The 22,997-nt window shown below is 35.3% G+C and overlaps 1 protein-coding gene across 2 annotated transcripts in view; it reads right to left on the bottom strand.

The window, feature by feature from the left end:
• LOC145664351 (cysteine sulfinic acid decarboxylase-like) overlaps positions 1 to 19,677 on the bottom strand; it is a 101,966-nt gene extending 82,289 nt beyond the window's left edge. Inside the window, exon 1 of one of the 2 annotated variants that reach the window (XM_081730974.1) lies at positions 19,520 to 19,677. The gene's annotated coding sequence lies outside the window, so the exon portion shown is untranslated. The remainder of the gene's footprint in view (positions 1 to 19,519) is intronic. The other variant, XM_081730975.1, reaches the window with a different exon arrangement.
• Between the last annotated feature and the right edge of the window lie 3,320 nt (positions 19,678 to 22,997).

The following is a 22,997-nucleotide window of genomic DNA, read 5'->3' as shown; positions in this document are numbered from 1 at the left end:
ACAATATACACATATCTTCTTATCTTCAGTTTTAATTGCTGATTTCAATTGCAATTAACAATTACAAGTTTCAATTGTCAATTGCAATTAACAATTAAATGTTTCAATTGCACTCTTTGCGATTGACAATTAACAATTAAAAGTTTCAATTGCCTGGTGACCAATTAACAATTAACAATTGACGAAAAATTAATTGCAAATTTTATGATGGAATTCAATTGCAATTGAAATTAATTGTCAATTACAAATTGAAATCAATTGCAATTGAAATCAATTGCAATTGATTTTCAGAGCAATTACTTTCAATTGATTGATCAATTGCAATTGATTTCAATTGATTTTGCCCAACACTGGCCTATAGCATGTAGGGTAAAAGGGAATGCTGAAATGGGGTAAATACGAAGAGGTGGTGTAAATGGGAATATAGACGTAAGAGAATGTGATGCACGAAGGGGGGTAAAGGAACCAGTGTGAGCGTAATGTTTCTTTTTGTACCTTGTGCAGAATTGTGATCTTTACAATGCAAAAATGCATGATATTTTGTTAAAATTTACTATGCTTACTTCAGTTACGCTTTGTATGAAGCTTTTTGGGCAGAATTATGTCCTGTACAATACATTTGCAAGAGTTTTTCCAAGGAGGCCTATTAAGCTAATTTTTACGTTCACTCTTTAGCCTTCCTGCTGAGTTACGTTTACTTTTCTCATTTGAGTATACACTAGTTTACTTAGAATAGAAGTAATGTTTCTTATATACATAACTTAAAAACGTCTTTAATTTGCTTTGCTTATTGTTGTTTCTTTGTTGCCTCCAATGGTACATTTTTTTTCATATTTACATTCTTTTTTGTTTTTCTTTATAGTATTATTAAGACTTATACACACACTTTTATTTTCATTTATTTCTCTTATTTGGGTGAACACATTTTGTCTCAAAACTTCAGGTTTTAACTTTCGTTCCTTATTTCACGATATGTTGTTTCTTGAAGTATATGTAGCAAAAGAAACATTTTTTCATCTGTTCACACTCTTGTGTCATGTTTTTTAGTTTATTAACATATTTGTAAAAGAAAGTTCCAAATATTTGAATTTGTGTGTAAAATTTGCCAAAATGTCTTTTTATGATTTTGTATGTTTTACAATAGCCGTAGACAGATTTCTCTTTCATTAGCCATAACTTTGTCACTATTTGTGCTATTGCAATAAATCAGACACTATTGAAAAGAGCAGAAAGCGTTCTTTGTTCCAATATACCCCAAATGCACAATACACCTAATGCATGAGATGTGAATGGGGTGTTCCTATTTACCCCGACTTGTGGGGTAAATAGGAACACCTGACTTTTTTTTTTTTTTTACAAAAATATGTGTAACCCAAAAATGGTAAGTAACAACATTAAATTAGTGCTTGGCTCAGAAAGACAACACATAAGGCTACATTTTAACAAAACCAGTTTTTTCCTAGAGCAATACGTAAGAAAGTTATTTTCTGTTGAAATTGAACTTTGCAAAAAGTGTTCCTAATTACCCCACTTCCTCTTATATTTTAATTTATCCATAAATTGAAGTTATAATGGCAAGAATTGTAGACCGATATATCCTATGATATGATACAAAAATTTAGGAGTGAATCTAACCCTTTATTCTATTCATACAAGAAAATGGAAGCATCCTCTTGGTCTTCCTAATTTCCCGGGCTAATTATTCCCCTGTTCTGATTTTCTTTATTTCAAACATTCCCTTCTTTTAAAAATAACTAAACGATATAATTTTTCCTTTGTTATAATAACTTGAATCCTGTCATGTTGATATCCGCGCAAGTTGGTGTGGAACAAAAGTTTCGCTTATCAACTCCTCTTAGTTTTGGTGTTACTGATGACGGCCGACTTGAATCACAACTGACAACGGTCGATAAAGTATGATAGGCGAAATGAAAGTAACGTAAGAAAAAGAAACAGAAAAATAGAAAGGATGAAAGAAAGAACAGAAGAACACAGTTCTTACATCGAATGAAATTTGAGGAATACAGTATTATTTCTGAACAAAGAGCATAAGAAAATGACATTCTTAGAAATGGTAAGAAGGATTATTGTTGTACGTGGAATGCGAAAAACTAACAACTTTATTTTGAGGATAGCTTGAGCCTGATAACCTTCTAAATACGCCACTGAAGACAATTCTGCTCCCCTGATAGTTCACAGCAGTTTTTCAACTTCATAAATATTTTGAACATTGCTTACACACACACACACACACACACACACACACATATATATATATATATATATATATATATATATATATATATATATATATATATATATATATATATATAACATGGGAACGGTGTTACCAGTCCCCCCAATGATGAACACAGATTTGCGCCGATCAGTGTGAGTAGAGACTACTAGAATGGAAATTACTAGAGACAGTCACCAGAAAATAATGAGTACACATTCTACATATCCTCTCGTCAAAAACTTCGGAACTAGTCGAATATACCAATTTTAATTAGTTTTTTCTTTGCCATAGAGAGCGTCTGATCCTTTGTACACTCCGCATAAAAAAAATTGCGACAGCTAACGCCCTGCAGTTAGGCCACCCAATATACACCTTCTTATCCCATAATCGTGTCAGCTAAAGAGACCTCCTCTCTCTCCTCCTTTCTTCTCTTCTATACTAAAATTAGATAACAACATGAGCGCAATTCTTATTTCAAACTACACATGTATTAGTCTCGATAAAATGAAATAACAAAACCGAGACGAAACAAGATTCATAGGTTGATGTAGGGAGAAACTGAAACTTACACAATGAAAAATTGAAACCAACGGATGTCTATTACACAGAGATTCATAAATGAGGCAGAGAGATAGAAGAGGAGAGAAGAAGAAAAAGAAAAGGAGAATAGATACTGTGGAATTCAAACGTAGTGAGAAAAGAACCTAACATTATAAAGTTCGGTTTCCAGATATCCAACAGTAATATAGAAATAACGTTTGTTTTTACATATTTTTTTAGAACTATTCGAATATATAGAGGGTGCTTTAAAAATTCATCATGCCATTTTCATAATGGATAGCATACTCAATTTCAAGTAGAACTTTAGATCTCCGTGACACATCTGGGATAATGTCAAAAGTTTAACACACATGCTTTGTTTCCGCGTAGTTCGATTGAAAATTCCATAATGTTCATTGGAGGTACTGTTCCAAAATACATTCTAATAAACCCAGGAGATGGCATTGTTCATATCCCCCATTTCAGACTGCTAATGCAAACTGAATAAAACAGCGAAAAAAAAAACTAAAAACTAAATGAAATGAAAAGTTAAAGAAAGAAAGATAAAATTGAAGAGTTCTATTTTCCTGTTAAATTTCTATCTGAAATACCATATATTAAAATTTCAAACTCTATCGTAACGAAAAGTTACAAATGCTGGGAAGGAAAAGTTTCTATTCCTCATGGATGTAGCATAATTCAAATTTCAACGTGAAAAATTTAACATTGAATTATAGGATGGGAACAAAATTGTGTCGAATTAGTATAAATGAAATTTTGTTTTCAAATAACCAAAGAGTTACCATTTTCTAGTCTTTTCCGAAGATTTATCTGTTCCGAACATCCAGCATAGATTTCATCTCTTACGGATATAACGTAATTTGCATAGATAGAATGAACACGCTAAGAGCTCAAACGGATCATCGTGTCAGTAGGATGATGTTGGTTAGGTTATAGACCACCAATGGGTCGAGGATTCAAATCCGTAGTGACCCGGGAATTCGACTGAGAATCGGTAACCCAGAGGATAAATAAAAGAGATTTTACTTATTCCCTTGCGTTTAAACAGTATTTCTGTCAGTCATGACCAGAACTAGAGATGTTATCCCCAGTGCACGAAAACCATGACACCGAAGTTAACAGTTAATTAGATTCTCCAGACCATGTATATCGGGCTCTTGCTCCGTTTTAACTTTGGAACATGAAATACGTGTGTGTGAGAGTGGAGAAGTGAAAGATACAAAGACAGGATAGGGAAACGTCAAGACAGAGAAAGAGGGGGACGAATATAAATATGAAACATACTTCTCATTGCAGTGTATGATATAGAACGCGCACACTGTTTATTTGAATTATCGCCAGTCATGCCTTGTAAGTTCTACATCAGAAGATAATTTTTTTGCAGCCATTATGTTATGCGTAAAAATCATACTACCTGATGGGGAATCGAACCTAGATTTTCCATTAGAAAGTCTGGCACGTTACCACTACACCACCGATTCCTTTAGCCAAACTTTGTTTAACAAATGGTGTAGTGTTTCTTTCTGAGAACGATAACACGAAAAGTGTATACTGTAGATCAATGATGTCTTTGGAATGTCCTGGTAATTCCCTTGCTCTTTCCCAACCAGCATTCGTAAATCGTCTCAATCATTATACAGGTGTTTGCTTCTACATTCTTGTGTATTGCTTGTCCAGTATGATAAGTTGATTCTTCACAATCACTTTGTAAAAAGTTTAACTTTGGCGTGAACAGGATTTGAACTTACGGTCGATAGCTCTATTATTACGTTACCCCTACACTATCACGCAATCTTAACCCTGATCTTTGGAACGAACCGGCTTCTTCCTGTAACGTTATTTGCACCAAAGTGCACAACGAAATTGATTTATTCGACGGCCTAGAGAGAAATTAGTGTCCACTGATAAAGAAAAAACATACAATCGAGGAAAAAATAAAGAAATAAAATATATTTTGCAGTAATTTCGCCATGCAAGTTCAAAAGTATGTGAATAATAATAATAATATTATTATTATTATTATTATTACTATTATTATTATTATTATTATTATTATTATTATTATTATTATTATTATTATAAATGTTCACATTCCCAGTATAATTTCTATTATTATTATTATTATTAACATCAATTATCCCCTTCGTTGGATTAAATTGAGAAAAAATAGTAATATGTTCTGTTACTCAGTCACTGTTTAGGATTACTAAAGCTCTCTTTGATATCGGTCATGAGTTTTATATATCCCTTCACCACCCTATGTTGTGGGGCATGGCATCTGGAGTGTCACTGTTGATCTCAGCGAGCCGGAAAACTACGAATTCAACACTGATATTTGTTATTTCGATCATTTTTATATGTATCTCCCTTCTTCAAGTTGAGGACCTGAATTTGGATTCAAACATCATCAGATGTGTCACTGTTAATCTCAGCGACTCCGAAAATTATAGATTCGCCACTTATACCGGCAATTTTTTGTTCTTTTTAAATGTCACTCCCCCTCCCCATCTCTTAAGTTACACCGTCAAAGCGATATGACAGAAACCATCCTAGGTTCGAACTTCATCTAGGTGGAAAATTTGATCGAGATTGGTTTGGAAGCTCAAGAGTTCAGTAAGTTTTATTTAGTTTTATATATATATATATATATATATATATATATATATATATATATATATATATATATATATATATATATATATATATCCCTCTCCCATTCCCCACCTCAAGTTCTCCTGTGAAAGTGAAATGATAAAAATCATCTCAGGCCCGAACCTCATCTATGTTAAAAATTTGATCGCGATTGATACTGTTTTACGAGTTAAGTTTTATTTATTCTTTTTAACTCCTCCCTCCCCTCAGACCCTAAGTTATATCGTCAAAGTAAATAAACATCATCTTAGGCCCGAACTTCATGTATATTGAAAATTTAATCGAGATCGGTCAGGTGGCTCAAGAGTGATGAAGTCACAAAGACAGCTACTTTTATTTTTATTTTTATTTTTTTACATATATATCTCCCTCCCTCCGAACCCTACGTTGCATCGGCAAACTGAAATGATAAAAAAGCTTCCCAGCCCCGAACTTTATCAATGTTGGAAATTTGATCGAGATTGGTCGGGTGGTTCAAGAGATTAGGAGTCACAAACATAGCTACTTTCAATATTACTATTATTATTATTATTATTATTATTATTATTATTATTATTATTCACGTACTTTTGAACTCGCATGGCGAAATTACTGCAAAATATGTTTTATTTCTTTATTTTTTTCTCGATTGTATGTTTTTCCTTTATCAGTGGACACTAATTTCTCTCACTAATTTCGATTTACGAATGCTGGTTGGGAAAGGGCAAGGGAATTACCAGGACATTCCAAAGACATCATTGATCTGCAGTATACACTTTTCGTGTTATCGTTCTCAGAAAGAAACACTACACCATTTGTTAAACAAAGTTTGGCTAAAGGAATCGGTGGTGTAGTGACAAAGTGCCAGACTTCCAAATGGAAAATCTAAGGTTCGATTCCCCATCAGGTAGTATGATTTTTTGGCATAAAATAATGGCTGCAAAAAATTATCTTCTGATGTAGAACTTACAAGGCATGACTGGCGATAATTCAAATAAACAGTGTGTGCGTTCTATATCATACACTGCAATGAGAAGTATGTTTCATATTTATATTCGTCCCCCTCTCTCTCTGTCTTGACGTTTCCCTATCCTGTTTTTGCATCTTTCACTTCTCCCCCTCTCTCACACACACACGTATTTCATGTTCCAAAGTTAAAACGGAGCAAGAGCCCGATATACCTGGTCTGGAGAATCTAATTAACTGTTAACTTCGGTGTCGTGTTTTTCGTGCACTGGGGATAACATCTCCAGTCCTGGTCGTCTGACAGAAATACTGTTTAAACGCAAAGGAATAAGTAAAATCTTTTTTATCCTCTGGGTTACCGATTCTCAGTCGAATTCCCGGGTCACTACGGATTTGAATCCTCGACCCACTGGTGGTCTATAACCCAACCAACATCATCCTACTGACACGTTGATCAATTTGAGCTCTTCGCATGTGCATTCTATCTATGCAAATTACGTTATATCCGTAAGGGATGAAATCTATGCTGGATGTTCGGAACAGATAAATCTTCGGAAAAGACTAGAAAATGGTAACTCTTTGGTTATTTGAAAACAAAATTTCATTTATACTAATTCGACACAAAATTTGTTCCCATTCTATAATTCAATGTTTTTTTTTTCACGTTGAAATTTGAATTATGCTACATCTATGAGGAATATAATTTTTTCTTTTCCAATATTTGTAACTTTTCGTTACGATAGAGTTTGAAATTTTAATATATGGTATTTCAGATAGAAATTTAGCAGGAAAATAGAACTCTCCAATTTTATCTTTTCATTTCTTTTCGTTTTTAGTTTTTTTTTCGCTGTTTTATTCAGTTTGCATTAGTAGTCTGAAATGGAGGATATGAACAATGCTATCTCCTGGGTTTATTAGAATGTATTTTGGAACAGTACCTCCAATGAACATTATGGAATTTTCAATCAAACCACGCGGAAACAAAGCATGTGTACATTACGTATAACTTTTATAACTTTTGACATTATCCCAGATGTGTCACGGAGATCTAAAGTTCTACTTGAAATTGAGTATGCTATCCATTATGAAAGTGACATAATGAATGTTTAAAGCACTCTCTATATATTCGAATAGTTCTGAAAAAATATGTAAAAACAAACGTTATTTCTATATTACTGTTGGATATCTGGAAACCGAACTTTATAATGTTAGGTTCTTTTCTCACTACGTTTGAATTCCACAGTTTTATCAATTCTCCTTTTCTTTTTCTTCTTCTCTCCTCTTCTATCTCTCTGCCTCATTTATGAATCTCTGTGTAATAGACATCCATTGGTTTCAATATTTCATTGTGTGTGTTTCAGTTTCTCCCTACATCAACCTATGAATCTTGTTTTGTCTCGGTTTTATTTTATTTTATCGAAACTAGTACATGTGTAGTTTGAAATAAGAATTGCGCTCATGTTGTTAGCTAATTTTAGTGTAGAAGAGAAGAAAGGAGGAGAGAGAGGGGGTCTTTTTACCTGACACGATTATGGGATAAGAAGGTGTATATTGGGTGGCCTAACTGCAGGGCGTTAGCTGTCGCAATTTTTTTGATGCGGGGTGTACAATACTGAGGTTAGTTTGATCGCAAGTTAATATCGAGTTTTTATTTATTTATTTATTTTGCTTGTTACTTAAAATGTTCTGCAAATTACTTCAAGAAGTTTTGAAACTGTTTGTCTTAACTAGGGATGCGCACGAGTCGAGACAAGTCTCGAATCTCGACTTGAGTCGACTCGAATTCGAGTCGAGACACAGTTTGTAAAATTCGAGACGAGTCGAGACAAACGTATTTCTCGACTCGAATTTTCGAGTCGAGACACGAGTCGAGTCGAGACTGCTCGTAAAAATCTCGACTCGACTCGAATGTCTCGAAAATCTTTTTATAATTTTTAATATTTTTTTGAAGAAAGTGTTTAGTCGCAAACAGCCTTGAAACTAATTCAAGTGAGTATCCATGCATAGACGTAACTTAGGAGGTCAGGGGGTCAACAACTGCCCCCCCCCCACATTTCTGAAGTTTATTTGGATAGTCATCCAGTGTTATCTATGAACTGAACTGAAGCGTATACAACACCATTTTGCTTAATTTTACGTTATTGTTTCACAGCATTAAGGTCATTAGGTGACTAACGAGACCAAGAGAAAGGAGGGGCAAGGAAGTGAAAAGACAGCGACCCTGGCATGACAAAAGGTACCAGGTAAAGCCTTAGTCACTCAATCAGGATGGCCGATCGAAACAGAGTTCGTGGCCATGCTCCATCTTTAAAATGCTGCTTGTTAGGTATACACACTGCCTAGGGTTTCAAGTGGCTTCAGTGAACAGCCACCTCGCCAGAATACTTATCCACAGCGATTTGGGAGAACACAGTCAACAATGAAAGTAAATAATCCCTGATCCATGTTCTTGATCTGGTTTGATAAAACGTATTAATAGTCGTTTCATAGACGGAACCAAATTTTTAATTAAAAATGCTTGCACAATGTTTGTGAAGTGACAAGTGTTGCATACGAACTAAATTCTGACAGCAGGCTGATTTGCCGGAACGCACTGACGGTGCGTTCCGGCTCACTTTAAGCCCTAACACTGCCTCTCCACTACTAGCTGGGTAATTGTCACTCACTTTTGACGCATGTGATCTGAATTGGTTAACACCTCACATTATTGCTTTTTTCGTTTTTATACATTTCATGTTCCTCTACGATGGTACAGTAATAATTTATAAACTGTACTGTCAAATTCAGGATTTTTTAATTTTTCTGTTCCGCCCACTGTTCCGCTTCCCCGATGTGGTTTTCCGGTGTGTTATGTAGGCCGTCATCACCTTCGACACTGTCCCACGCGATACACCTAACACAGTAGCCACTACCGTCACACTCACTCCACAGAACCGCGCACCAACAATTTGCCCTCTTTGAAAATCTGAGAGGTCTCCCATTTTACACTACCTCCGTCTGCTGCAGCCACTGGACACTGCTGTTCCACTGCGCCTGACGTAACGTGGAGACCGACCTAACACAGCACCACCAGCGGTCCGGCGCTGCGGGCGCCACGACACCACTGCCAACCCATACATCTGACGTGTTGCCAACTACAGGTGTTTCCATTTTTCTGATCACCATCTGTATCACTGTTCATCTTAGCGACTCCGAAAACTATAGATTCGACACTAATATTTGGTCATTTTTTTATCATTATTATGTATCTCCCTCTCCCCAAGTTACGAGGCTCAATTTGGTCGTAAACGGTATCGGAAGTGTCAGTATTCAACTCAGCGAACTGGAAAACTATGGATTCGACAATAATATTTGTCATTTTTGATCTTTTTATATAGAACATATTCTCTTCCGCCGAGCTACGGGACTGAACTTGGATTTAAATAGCATCGAAAGTGTCACCGCTTATCTCAGCGACCCCTAAAACTATAGACTCCATTTTAATATCTGTCATTTTTCGATAATTTTTAAATATCTTTCATTCCCCCTTCCTTAACCCTTTGGGGATCCCATGGTACAATTTGTACCATATGGGGTGTTTCATGGTACATTGCATCATAACTCTCCTATTTGAGCTTTTTCGTCTGTTATTTTTTTTTTTTTTTGTTTTGTTTTGTTTTGTTTTTCAAGTCCAGAGGCATTGTAGAAGACCTTACGTATGGTTTCACACCTTCCTGCGTCGAGACATAGGAGGTGATGACGTCATAATTCTAAAATATATATTTTCTTTTAATATTGCGGGGCCGGTCTATGTTCATTATTTTTTGGCGGGCTTATTTTTGCAAGTAGAAGATTGAAATTTTGCACAAACATTCAGTCCACCGAGTAGTATTTACCAGATTTATTTTTCAGATTTCTGCGTTAAGGCAGGGGGGGGGAGGAATCAAGAGCGGAAAAAATTTTAAAAAGGGGTATTTTACCAAAAAATCCCTTTCTTCGCGACTTTCCCGCCTTAGATACATGATGGAGACAAGTGAATGGTACCGCCTGAAAGGCGGTTCTATTCTGAAGAGAATGATGTGCGACACATGACCCTAGGGTAATTAGGGAAGTGTCAGGGATTTTTTTATCAAAATATACTTCTGTATAGGGGAATTTTGGACATTTTCGGCATTATTTTTTTGCGGGCTTATTTTTGCACCTAGAAGATTGAAATTATGCACAAACATTCAGTCCACCGAGGAGTATTTACGAGATTTTTTTCGCACTTCTGTTTTAAAACAGGGGGTACAGAGGGACTAAACTTTGAAAAAGGGAAATTTTTACCAAAAAATCCCTTTCACGGGATTTTCTCGCCTTAGATACATGATGGAGACAAGTGAAAGGCAGTTCTATTCTGAAGAGAATGATGTGCAATAATGATCCTAGGAAAATTAGGGATGTCTCAGGGAATGTTTAAAAATTTCCCTCTGTATACGGGAATATGGGACATTATCGGTATATATTTTTTTGGCGGGCTTACTTTTGCACCTGGAAAATTGGAATTGTGCATAAACATTCAGCCCACCTAGTAGTATTTATCAGATTTTTTCATATTCTGCGGGGGGTCCAGAGAGGCTAAAAGTTGAAAAAAAGGATATTGACCCCAAAAATCCTTTTTTTCGGGATTTTCCCGCCTTTGATACATGATGGAGACACGTGAGTCATACCGCCTGAAAGGCAGTTCTATTCTGAAGAGAATGAAGGGCGAAACATGATCCTAGGGTAATTAGGGATGTCTGAGGAAATTTTTTACCTGAGATCATTGTATTTTACGGTAATTTGGGGCATGGTGGGAATTTCTGATAAAATTTCTTCCGCTCTTGGTATTCAAGATATAAACTTGAAATTTGGCACACATATTCAGTATACCAAGTACTATTTATCAGATTTTTTTTAGATGGCTACGTTCACACAGGGTCGCTCCAGAGGGGCCCAAAGTGCGAGAAAAAATTTCCCTCCGAAATTTTTCCTCTGACATCATTTTTCCCGCTCCTGGTATATGGTATGAGCATGCAAGTGGTACCATTTGAAAGCCAGCTCTATTCTGAACAGAATGAGGTACGAACCATGATCCTAGGATAAATAGTGACGATGCAGTAGCTGCTTGACTGAAAGTCTAAAAAATAGCCCAAAAAACCGGGTACCGGAAAGGGTTAAACTGCACCGTCAAAGTGATATGACAGAAACCACCTCAGGTCCGATCCTCATCTTTGTTGAAAATGTGATCGAGTTCGGTCGGGTGGTTCAAGAGTTATTAAATTTTATTTATTTTTGTACATTTTCCATCCCCACCTCCTACCGTCATAGTGATTTGATAAATAAAAAAAAAAACACCAAGTCAGAACCTCATCTAGGTTGAAAATTTGATTGAGATCGATTGGCTGGTTCAAGAGTGATAAAGTCACAAAGACAGCACATATTTTTAATTATATATATATATATATATATATATATATATATATATATATATATATATATATATATATATATATATATATATCCCTCCTCCCCCTCCTCTACGTTGCACCGTCAAAGTAAAATCATAAAAAATCGCTCCAGGCCTGAACTTCATCTATGTTGAAAATTTGATCAAGATCGGTCGGGCGTTTCAAATGTTATTGTTTTATTTATTTTATATAGCTATATATCTCTTCCTCCCTTCCTCCTCCCCTAGGTTCTACCGTCAAAGTGAAACAAACTGTAAAAAACTATCCAGAACCGAACCTCATACATGTTAAAAATTTGATTGAGATCGGTTCAAGAGTTATTGTCATTTTTATTTTTATTCATATTGATTTTTGTACATCTGCCCCTCCTCCTCCTCCCCTACATTGCTCCGTCAAAGTGAACTGACAGATAACATTCCATTCTTGAACCTCATCTATGTTAAAAATTTGATCGAGATTGGTCGTTTGGTTCAAGAGTTATTAAGTTTTATTTATTATTTTATAACTCCCTTTTCCCTCCCCCCCCTAAGGTTTACCCTCAAACTGAACACACTCCCAGGACCAAACCTCATCTATGTTGAAAATTTGATCGAGATCGGTCGGCTGGTTCAAGGGATTAGTAGTCACAAAAATAATCACTATCAATTTTATAATATAAATTTATTGTTGTAGTATAATGTTTTATCGTTCAATCCTCGATGTGCCGTATACCTAAGGGGGCTAAAAGTTGCATTAATAAACAATTATTCAATGTATAAGCATTCGCCCATGAAATCAAATTTGCTGTCACATGCACTAAGTTTTTGTCAATGTCATGAAAATGTTATTTCGATATTAGTTTTAAGAGCACACAATGAAAATTTCCAACGGATGCTTGAGTGGCGGAGCCAATGCCATACGCATGTAGTTGACACCTATGGTGTACGGTATTATCGATGTTCAATACTACATTTTTCTTTAGTTTTGGAAGAACACCACTAATGTGCATTGAAATGAAATGAAGTATCTAGTTTAACGTCCCACGATTGTGCACCAAGGCTAAGGGAAACAGTGATGATGAGAAATGACTGAAATGGTTGAATGAAGAAAGTAGGAGGAAACGAAAAAATACCGAGAAAGCCCACGCACATGGTGTTTGTCCACCAAAAAAGCTTACATGGTGCGAGATGACACCTATGTGGCTTGAAAACGAGTAATATCTACAGAAAACGCGAACAACCAATTTAGAAAACGACATACTGTTGCTATAAGCTACAGGGACAGATCGACTCACACGGATTGCATAAATTACTAGGAACACATTCACTCCAATAGCATTTTTACTGAAGCCAAGAAATCCATCTTCTTCTTTTTTTACATTATATAAAAAAAATCAAGTATTGCCGGTACTTGTGCAAGACTCTTGCGCAAAAGTGTTGGTCTTGGTTTTGGTCTTGCAGGTATGGTCTTGGTCTTGCATATGGATTCCTGGTCCTGGTCTTGGTCTTGGTCTAGCATGCAAGACTCTTGCAAAAACTGCAAGACCAAGAGTCTTGCGCTCATCACTAAATACAAAGGTGAAAATTCTTAGGTTTTATTTTTAAAATAAAAAATATCCTATTCTGGGGGAGGGGCCATGGGCGGCGATTAGGGGGGGCAAAGGGGGGCAGTTGCCCCCGCACTTTTTTTAAGTAACCAATTAATGTATATAGTTTAATTTGGAAATGTAACGATTTTGTATGTGTTACTGATTAATAGGAAAAAATTCTGCCATATAATATTTGCTGTTGCGTGAATACGTATTGGTTGTCTTCCCGTGGAGTAAAGAAAGCTACAGTAATTGCGTTTTAATCGCCACAGAAAATAACCCCAAAAAATAACCTATTGGAGCACAATTTCAGCATACTTTCATTTCTTCTTACAAGGGCTCGATATGTTAGTGAGCCGCTTTGAAGCTAATCGAAAGAACATTATGCAAAAAAGTAGGGCCTATTTCACAAGTTATTCTTTAAATGCACAAAAATTGACAGTTCCTAAAATGTCTTTTCTTCTTTCTAAAGTAAGGAATATCGATTAAAAAGAGCGTGATAAGAAACAACTTCTACCTTTTCCATTGTTTTGTAGTGTAATATACGAGTGAAGTGTTGTGTTTAAGGATGTACGAGTGTATATACAATAAAATTTAGTAAATTGAACATAATTCTAGGTTTTAAGTTTATTTTGTACAACTGAAGTGTGGATTGTAAGTATTGTTGTGTTTTGATGTGTTCCAAGAAAGTGAAATCTGCACCTAATGGCAACGAACATATTTCAAGAAGTTGCAAAAGCAAATATTTCTTTAAATGTCGTAGCATATGCTTGTAGTATTTACTGTCTTTCATTTTCTAAGAGTAATAACATACATTTAATATCATGTTTGGAATTAAATATTAAGTTTTTCATTAATCCTCAGTTTCAATATAACTTTTGCAAAACAAGCATCATTATTCATTACTATGATTAATATTATCCTTTTTATTTATTTGTTTTGCAAATTTATTAAATAATCTGATCACACAATTTTCCAGACAGAATTTTAAGATGTTCATGAGCAAGGAATCAAATCTCTTCTTACACTTTCGTTGTTTAAGAGTACAAAGGGCTAGTATCTACTTGCGTTGTTCTTCTCAATTTACTTAATAAACTATTATATACGATATACGGTATTTTAACTGAAAATATAGTATCCTATTAGTTATACAACCTTTCGTCAAACAAAATGTTAGAAACAACCAGGAAAACTAACATTTATATACAAATATTCAGATCATGTCTTGCCCCCTCACTTTTAACGTCCAACCGCCGCCACTGGGAGGGGCAATTGCCCCACTGGATCCGTCCCTGACTTGAGCATATGCATGAAGTGGTTTATTACGAACAGGACAAAAAGAACTGTGATAGATTGATTACAAGTAATCCGGTTAGAGACACTGCTGCTTGCATTTTAGTTCCAAAACCGGCCGCCCGCACTCGTTCGCTGGTCAGGTAATAACAAAATCAGATTGAACTAAAAGCAACCACCACAAAGATCTAAATAATAGCGACACACTAGCACACACAATCATCGCACACGTATTCATAGTATTATTCAATTATTAGAAAGACACAAAAATACTTTTTAATGAAAACAACAGTTTTTTGATTGCATAAACTATAGTCTTTTCTCTAAATACCAGACTCAGTTATGTATTACTTTGTCATTGTAGGTACGAAAGAAGTCCCGACGAACTCAACAATACTTTCTGATTTCAGTTTAAACTAAAGCCTGTGATAAACATCTTGGCATTTCAGCGAAACGAATAAAACGCAAGCTCTGGCGCGACGTTGCCAAGTAGTAAAGAGGTGTGGCTACGGCTAAGCAGACAAACTACTGCGCGATTAGGTGACAGGGGATAAACGTGGATGTGTACAAAATAAACGTGGCAATACAGCTGGCCTCTCATTTGCTAGCAGCATTTAAAGGGAACTTGGAGCGCCGCTTTCAAATGCCAAGATGTTTGTCACGCCGTTTAGTCACCTCAACACATTACATTTTGTTTTGGTCTATTCGTTCGTTTCTGTCATATGACTCTTATCTGCAACCAATACAACCAACACGGGTTCTTCCGTAGGAGCAAGTGGTGAATTTCTTTGTAGACATCTCATTTTAAAAACAAAAGGTAGAAAAAATAACAAAAATGTCGGTGTGGGCAACTTAGAAATTATTTCTACATAAGAGAGAAAATCGTTGATGTGCAAAGCTATTCGTCATTACTGTGTATAAAAATTGATTTATTAAAGGTATATTAGCATTCACTTTCCAGTAATGGTATGTCTTGAGAACTAAAAACCAAAGACGTCTTCACCACCGAAAAACCAGAGGCGGTATGACATACCACCGCATACGTCTCACTTCGAACACTGTTTAGTGCTCTTTTGAATGAGAAGTATGAATTGTAATAGTTAAATAAACGTTTTATATAAATTGAAGTACGACTTCTTAAAAAGAAACACCATGTGCATAGGTTTTCTCGGTGTTCTCGTTTCTTCCCACTTTCCTCATTCTACCATAATAATCCATTTCATTATTATCGTCTCCCTTAGACTCGGTGCATAATCGTGGGGCAATAATTTAAAAAAAAAATGTTAAAGAAATGAGCGTCTCAGAGAAACATAACAGTATTAACATTTTTAAACTTTCGAATAAACTGGGGAAAAAAATTCAACATTGCTATGAATTGAATGTAATGACTGAGCGAAATAGCTCAAGTGGTAGAGTGTTAGCTTCGCATTCGGGAAGTCGTGGGCTCGATTCCCGCCGCCGATCATTCTGACTGGGGTTTTCCTCACTCCTACCAGGAAAATACCGGGATGGTACTTACTAAATAGGCTCTAACCGATACCTTCTCAAATCCTTTCCATTGTTATTGTTGTTGTTAGATATCCAGTATAAAATAGCCTCTGAACTATATCTGGTTATTGTTAAATAAATAAAGAAATAGAAATAAATATTAAAAAGTTTCTCTTGTTGTCTGCAGGTGCATTTCCGTAATAAAACCACCTACGTACTCTTCTGTGGTTTAATCCCAACCTATTCCATCTAATATCTCTATTTCACTGGAAGTGGTGCTTACCATTATGTTCGCCTGAGCCACTCTTAACAAGGGGTACAAAAGACTGAATTAGCAAGGGGTAAACAAAAGATAAAATATATTTAGAACCGGCAACATAATTTATACGATTAATCACTATTCAAGCTAGTCTTAATTTCTTTGGAAAAAAAACAGGTTTTTCTTTTCTTCTTTTACTTTTTTTAACAAAGCATTTCTTTCTCGTGATTTTGTTTGTTTCTCTTTCAGAATGAACCGGGGTTGTTTAGCAGAAGGGGTCCAGAAGCACGTAAAAAAATATTCAGGAGAAATGGATGATGCAAATACTTAGACCTAACACAATGTAGCCAAATCTAACCTAACCTAAGCTAACTTGAACTAACCTAATATAAGCAGAAATAAGTGAAATTCTATCATTTCTTTGGAAAATTACGCTGGACCCCTCACTAACATAATCTAACATAAACTAACCTATCTTAGCCTAAACTAACCCAAACTCACCTAACCTAACCTAACTAACTCTATGGCCTATGGAATCCGGAGGTTCAATGCCGCGTTCACAAAAGCTCTCCACTGACTTCTATCCTTAGCTAACTGCATCCAGTTTCTACTTTGTATTCCTACCTCTGCGAGATCCATCTTAATATTGTCCTTCCATCTGCGCCTACGTCTTCCTAATGGTCGTTTTCCGATTGGTCTTCCAGTCAAGACTTTGAAAGCGTTTCTACTTCTACATGACCCGCCCACGTAAGCCTCATAGACTAGACGACCCTAACAATGTTGGGTAAACCGTATAAATTGTGTAGTTCCTCGTTATGAAGTTTCCGCCATTCCCCATTCCCGTTCCTCATGGGTCCGAATATTCGTCTCAGGATGTTGTTCTCAAATACTTTCAGTCTATGTTCTTCCCCCAGAGTAAGTGACCATGTTTCACAGCCATACAAAACAACAGGCATGATTATCGTTTTGTATATTTTAAGCTTCAAATTCCTCGACAGAATTCGCGACGACAAGAGATTTTGAACCGAATAATAACACGAATTCCCTGCTTTTAGTCGACATTTAATTTCTTCGTGGATATAATTTTCCTCTGTTAATATTGATCCTAGATATTTGAAACTATCCACTTTATCAAAAGTATTATTTAATATTTTAACGCATCTATAATTTGCTGTAAAACTAACCTAACTTAAACTACCGGTAATCTAATCTCAAGATGTAACATTTTTTAGAAACAAGCTGAAACCCTTCTATAAAACATTAGCCATAATTTATTCTAGCGAAAATGTTTCGTCTTGAGCTATAAGAGATATTTTTTTAAGTGGTATGTTATTATTTAAATAGGGTTAAGTTTAGGGTTGTCCCTCCGTTTTTTATAAAAAAAATTAGGAAAATTTACAGGAGAAATAAGGTAAGGAATAATGATTTGGGGTTCTTATGTGATGTTTAGGTGTGTAAGTTTGGTAGTAAAGTTATATTTAATACGAGAAAGGATATGTAGAAGTGGGTACTATTTGCAACACGCGGAAGCTTTCGGGGATTCAGCAGGACGGCGAAATGATGCGTTGAATGTGATATTCTCGCATTAAGTTTTATAAAATTAAATAAGAATAATGAAGAGAATCTATTTTTTTTTTTAATGAGAATCACGATTACTGAATTTAAGTGATAATTGAAGCTTCTTTGAGAACCGGATCTAGTCACTGTTCTAGTCGAACTAAACCAGTTAACCAAAGTTAACTGAAACTAACCAAACCTAACCTAAACTAACATAACCTATTCTAAACTAACAATTTTTAATATATTAAGGTAAACGCACCTGAATTCGACATACCTGTGCTTAAATGTTGTGAAATAAGCGTAAGATGTCATCCCTGCGATCGCGAATAGAAGTGGCAACCTTATGGGAGTGTCTTTTCTCGTGTCAAAAGTGCGGTTACAGTAGATGAGTCATATGTATGGAGAAAAGAAATACATTGTTGTGTGTGTGATACACTCTTCGAGAAAAAAAAAAAAAAACATAATCTTAAGAAAACCATAAGACGGCAAGTTATTTTCGTAAGACTTTTATTAAAGCTAGGTTTGCTTCAAGCAAATAGTGGTACTTTAATGTTGTAAAGGAGTTTCAATCAGTGCGTTTTGTTTTCTTCTGTGAGGACAAAGGTTGTGATGTAAAATGAACGGGGGAGTTGTCGAAAACACGAGCCTTTATTTGTATCGTGAACCGGATTTCGACAAGGTTGTCGAATTCATGCTCAGTAGTGCAAATATAATTTTAACTGAATATCTAAACGTACAAGTATGTTCAAAGTCTTTCATAAAGCTGTTTGTTGCATAATTCTCCGATAGTTGTAACCTCAGTTCGATATGGAATGTCGAAATCAGGTTCCTGCATGTCGAATTGAAGATCATCGAATCAGTTCAGTTCAGAAAATTTAAGTTGTGTTCTTTTGCCCGTCTGATAATTTCTGCATAATAATAAAACAATATTTGAAGCTGAGAAAAGATTACTACTACTAATAATGCCGACTTAATGTTTTACATGAATATAATTGAAGGTGTCGAATTCAGGTACCCCAACCGTCGAAAGCAGGTGAAGTGTGTCGAATTCGGGTTCCATTGGCGAGTTCCAGTTTCATAAAAAAATTTAACATTAGCATTTGAGCCTTGAAGTGACTTTTAGTATTAGTAGAGACTGTACATTTCAAGGAAAAAAATGGGCCAACACCGACCAATATTATGGCCATAATAGGCAATTGATTTTGAAAAAGGTTCTTAACCTGTCGAAATCCGGCGCGTTTACCTTAATTGCTTTCTTGGAGGTTTGAAACTGGAGGAGTAACTCTAAACTTAAGCCTTCAAATAAGATTTGTTGAATGTCTTACACCAGAAGGAAAATAGATCTTTCATTCACTGACAAAATGTCAAAAAATCATTCTAGTATCACTAGTAAGAGTTGTTAAACCAAAAATATCACATTAAATTCTCGAAGTTTACCTTTGCGTTTAAAATTTACTGAAATTAAAAATGAGATGATATATACTTACAGTCGTTACACTGAGTCGTGGCACTGAGTCCACATCTTTGCTTCCAAATGTGCATTGAACTCATTTTTGTTAGTTATTACACTCAAAATAGCTTTCGCACTCCAGATGCAATTATCACTATCATGAATGTCAAGGATTCTTCTTCTTTCTAAACCTTTTGTATCTTTCGGTGCAAATCTAGGTGTCCGTCACCTATATCATTGCGTTTTCTTATAGATAATTTTGAAATGTATGATGGTGGGCGCAGATCAAGAATAGTCTGTCAAATTAAAAGAGTCTTTTCTTGTACTTTTCTGCTTTAAATGATTCCCTGCAATGTTCTGGATTCCCTGACGCATGTTCAAATAATTGTGTATAGAAGAATAATATGCATGCAAACTGATATGGTCTGCAAATAGACCCGCTCGGGAGAGTAATACTCCTTGAAGTAACTTTTTTCGCGCGCTACCCTAGCCAGCTGTTTTAAGTTGCTCAAAAATTTATATCATGGTGGTTAAGGTGAAGCAAAACGAGCCCTGCGAGGCTTCTAACCCGTTCTTACTACTACTACTCCTAGCAGAGGCGGTATGTTTTTGGTTCGACATACCGGCAATCTAAATGTTGAAATACAGTGAAGGTATGTTGCTTAAAAGACTGGATTTCTATTTTCATAATGACTTAAAACCAGGGAGAACTTTTCGTATTTACGGGGAAAGGGGGGCATGAAAAGGTTTGCTCCTGCTCCAATTTTCTGAGAGTAACAAAAGTTCCCTTATGTTGTATTGTAGAAAATTATATACAAAAATGCTCTAAAACCGATTTTTTATATTAACAATTTTTGAACAGTTTCCCGCGAGATAACTCCCCACTCGACTAAAGAGTATTCCAGACACCCGAAAGGTTGTTATTCAATTATAAGAAAAATCCAAAATACATTTTAATGAAAGTATATAAGCTCCATCAATTTAATCTTCTTGACACATTGTACAATAACCGAACACTTAAGCGAAATAACATTTATTTTTAATTGCATAAACTATCTTTTTCGTAAATATCGGACTCACATTGTCAGTTATATATTTCTTTACCATTGTAGACACAAAAAAAGTCCCGGCAGACTTAGAAGAATATTTTTCGATTGCAGTTTAAACGAGTCGTAGTGATGAACGCAAGAGTCTTGTTTTGCAGTTTTTGCAAGAGTCTTGCATGCAAGACCAAGACCAGGTATTACGATGCAAGGCCAAGACCAAGACCAAGGGGTGCAAGACCAAGACCAAGACCAAGACTATACCTGCAAGACCAAGACCAAGACTCTTGCGTAAGAGTCTTGCACAAGTACCGGCTCAGTGGTAGAGGGTTCCCCCTTGGTGCTTTGGTTCCTGATTCGATCCCAGCTTGCACCATATGAGCCTTTTTGGTGGATAGAGACCGTGTGCATAGGTTTTCTCGAGGTTTTCCCATTTCTTCCTACTTTCTTCATTCCACCATTTCATTCATTTCTCATCATCACCATCTCTATTAGCCTCGGTGCATAATCGTGGCACTTAAAACTAGATATTACATCATTTCAAGACATATTAGTGGTGTTCTTCTTCTGAAACTAAAGAGAAATGTAGTATTCAACATCGGTAATTCTGTACACCATAGGTGCCGACTACATGGGTATGGCCTTGGCTACAAGGATCAAGCATCCGTTAGAAATTTTTAATGTGTGCTTAAAAAATTAATATCGAAATAACATTTTCATGACTTGACAAAAACTTGTGTATGTGACCGCAAGTTTGATTTCATAGGCAGGTGCTTATACGTTGTATAATTATTTATCAATATAACTTTTAGCCTTCTCAGGTATATGGCATACGAAGATTGAGCAATATAACATTATACAACAATAAATAATCCATATTCACAAGTGACAATGATTTTGTACAGTTATTTCAAATAACCTGGAGTTTGATTCTGTGTTTTTGTATTTCTAATATAGATCAAAGTATTTGTATAAGTTGAGTTCACACAAAAGACATGAACAGTTGAGTCGTTTTCAGTTTTTATTCAAATTATACTAAAATATTAAAATGTTTAATTATTATTATTTTATTTTCTCTCTCTTTTTTGGCCAATATTCCTAACATATCATCACCATAGCTATTCTACCATTATTGGCAGGTGACTTGTTGCAACTCAGAAGCTTCTATATACGGTGGTCCTCAGCTAGTCTCTTAATTTTGAGATAGCAATTTTCAGTTTTAATACCTTCTTTCAACTAGTCTCCTTTGCCTCCTCCCTCTCTTTCCATCCACCATATTCTCTAGCATGTCCCTCACAATAAAGTTCCTCGTTAGCCAATGTCCCAACCAGTTCCATTTCCTTCTCTTAATTACATCTAAAATTCTTTTCTCTCCTACTGCTACTATTTCTAACGCCTCATTCGTTTTCCGTTCAACCCAGCTAATTCTCTTCTTTTATGAAAAGCCTCCAATATTTTTTCATCACTTTTTTGTAATGTCCATGTTCCTGTTCCATAGAGTACATATTGGAATCAGTAAAATAAAATCTCAATATTTAATTGGAAATTTGTTCCATTCAAAAATTAGCTAATCTTGGTTGAAAATAAAAAAATCTCTGACACCTTTAGAGTGCAAAAATTTTTTAGCAATCTGTGCCGTCTTGATTTTCTTTCATGCGTTTCCCCAATTTGGGAACCAGTGGAGTATTGAATATGTTAAAAAATATAAAAAGATTACGAAACGTCGTAATTTATCTTATAAGTAGTGAAGCGTGGGGACCCATTAAAAAAAGGTTATCACCTACGTTGTATACTATCATCATATTTATTTATTTGTTTATTTGCCTGTTTTGCATACAAATGAGAGTGTTCTCGAGTACGCATACAGTTGTCAAAAGTTACAAAATAATTACATATATACTATAAAAAAACTTACAAATAGAGTAATACGTACATAACTATGACTTGTATAAGCTTAAACATTCATAACATAATTAACAAAAGCATTTATACATTGTCTTCAAAAAACTAATTTAACGAGTAGTAACATTCATCTACTAAGAACTTGTGAAGATTAGATTTAAACATAGAATATGATTTGTTTTGCTTTAGAAAGTCAGGAAACTTATAAAAATTTTTATACAGTTAATATATACGCTTTTTTGAAAAAAAAAGAAAAATTTGGGGGGATAACATGCAAATTATTAACGAATCGAGTATTGTATTTATGGACGTTAGTTTTTTCAATAAATAAGTGTTTGCTATTTACAGTAAACAAGATAATTTTATATAGATACACACAAGGTAATGGTAATATTTTTGTCCTCGAAAGATGTGCTTGCAATAAGAATTTGGTGACAATCTAAACACAACCCTTAGTGCTTTCTTTTGTAAGCGAAACGTGCTAATACATTCAGTAGAATAACTCCTAAAAATAATACCATAAGTTATTAAAGAATATAATTTTGCATAGTACACTGAAACTAAAGCCTG

The sequence above is a fragment of the Thermobia domestica genome, chromosome 11 (genome assembly GCF_964235325.1).
Source record: "Thermobia domestica chromosome 11, izTheDome1.hap1.1, whole genome shotgun sequence".
NCBI lineage: Eukaryota > Metazoa > Arthropoda > Insecta > Zygentoma > Lepismatidae > Thermobia > Thermobia domestica.
Note: the sequence above shows the minus strand (reverse complement) of the source record. Positions and strands in the feature narration are given on the sequence as shown.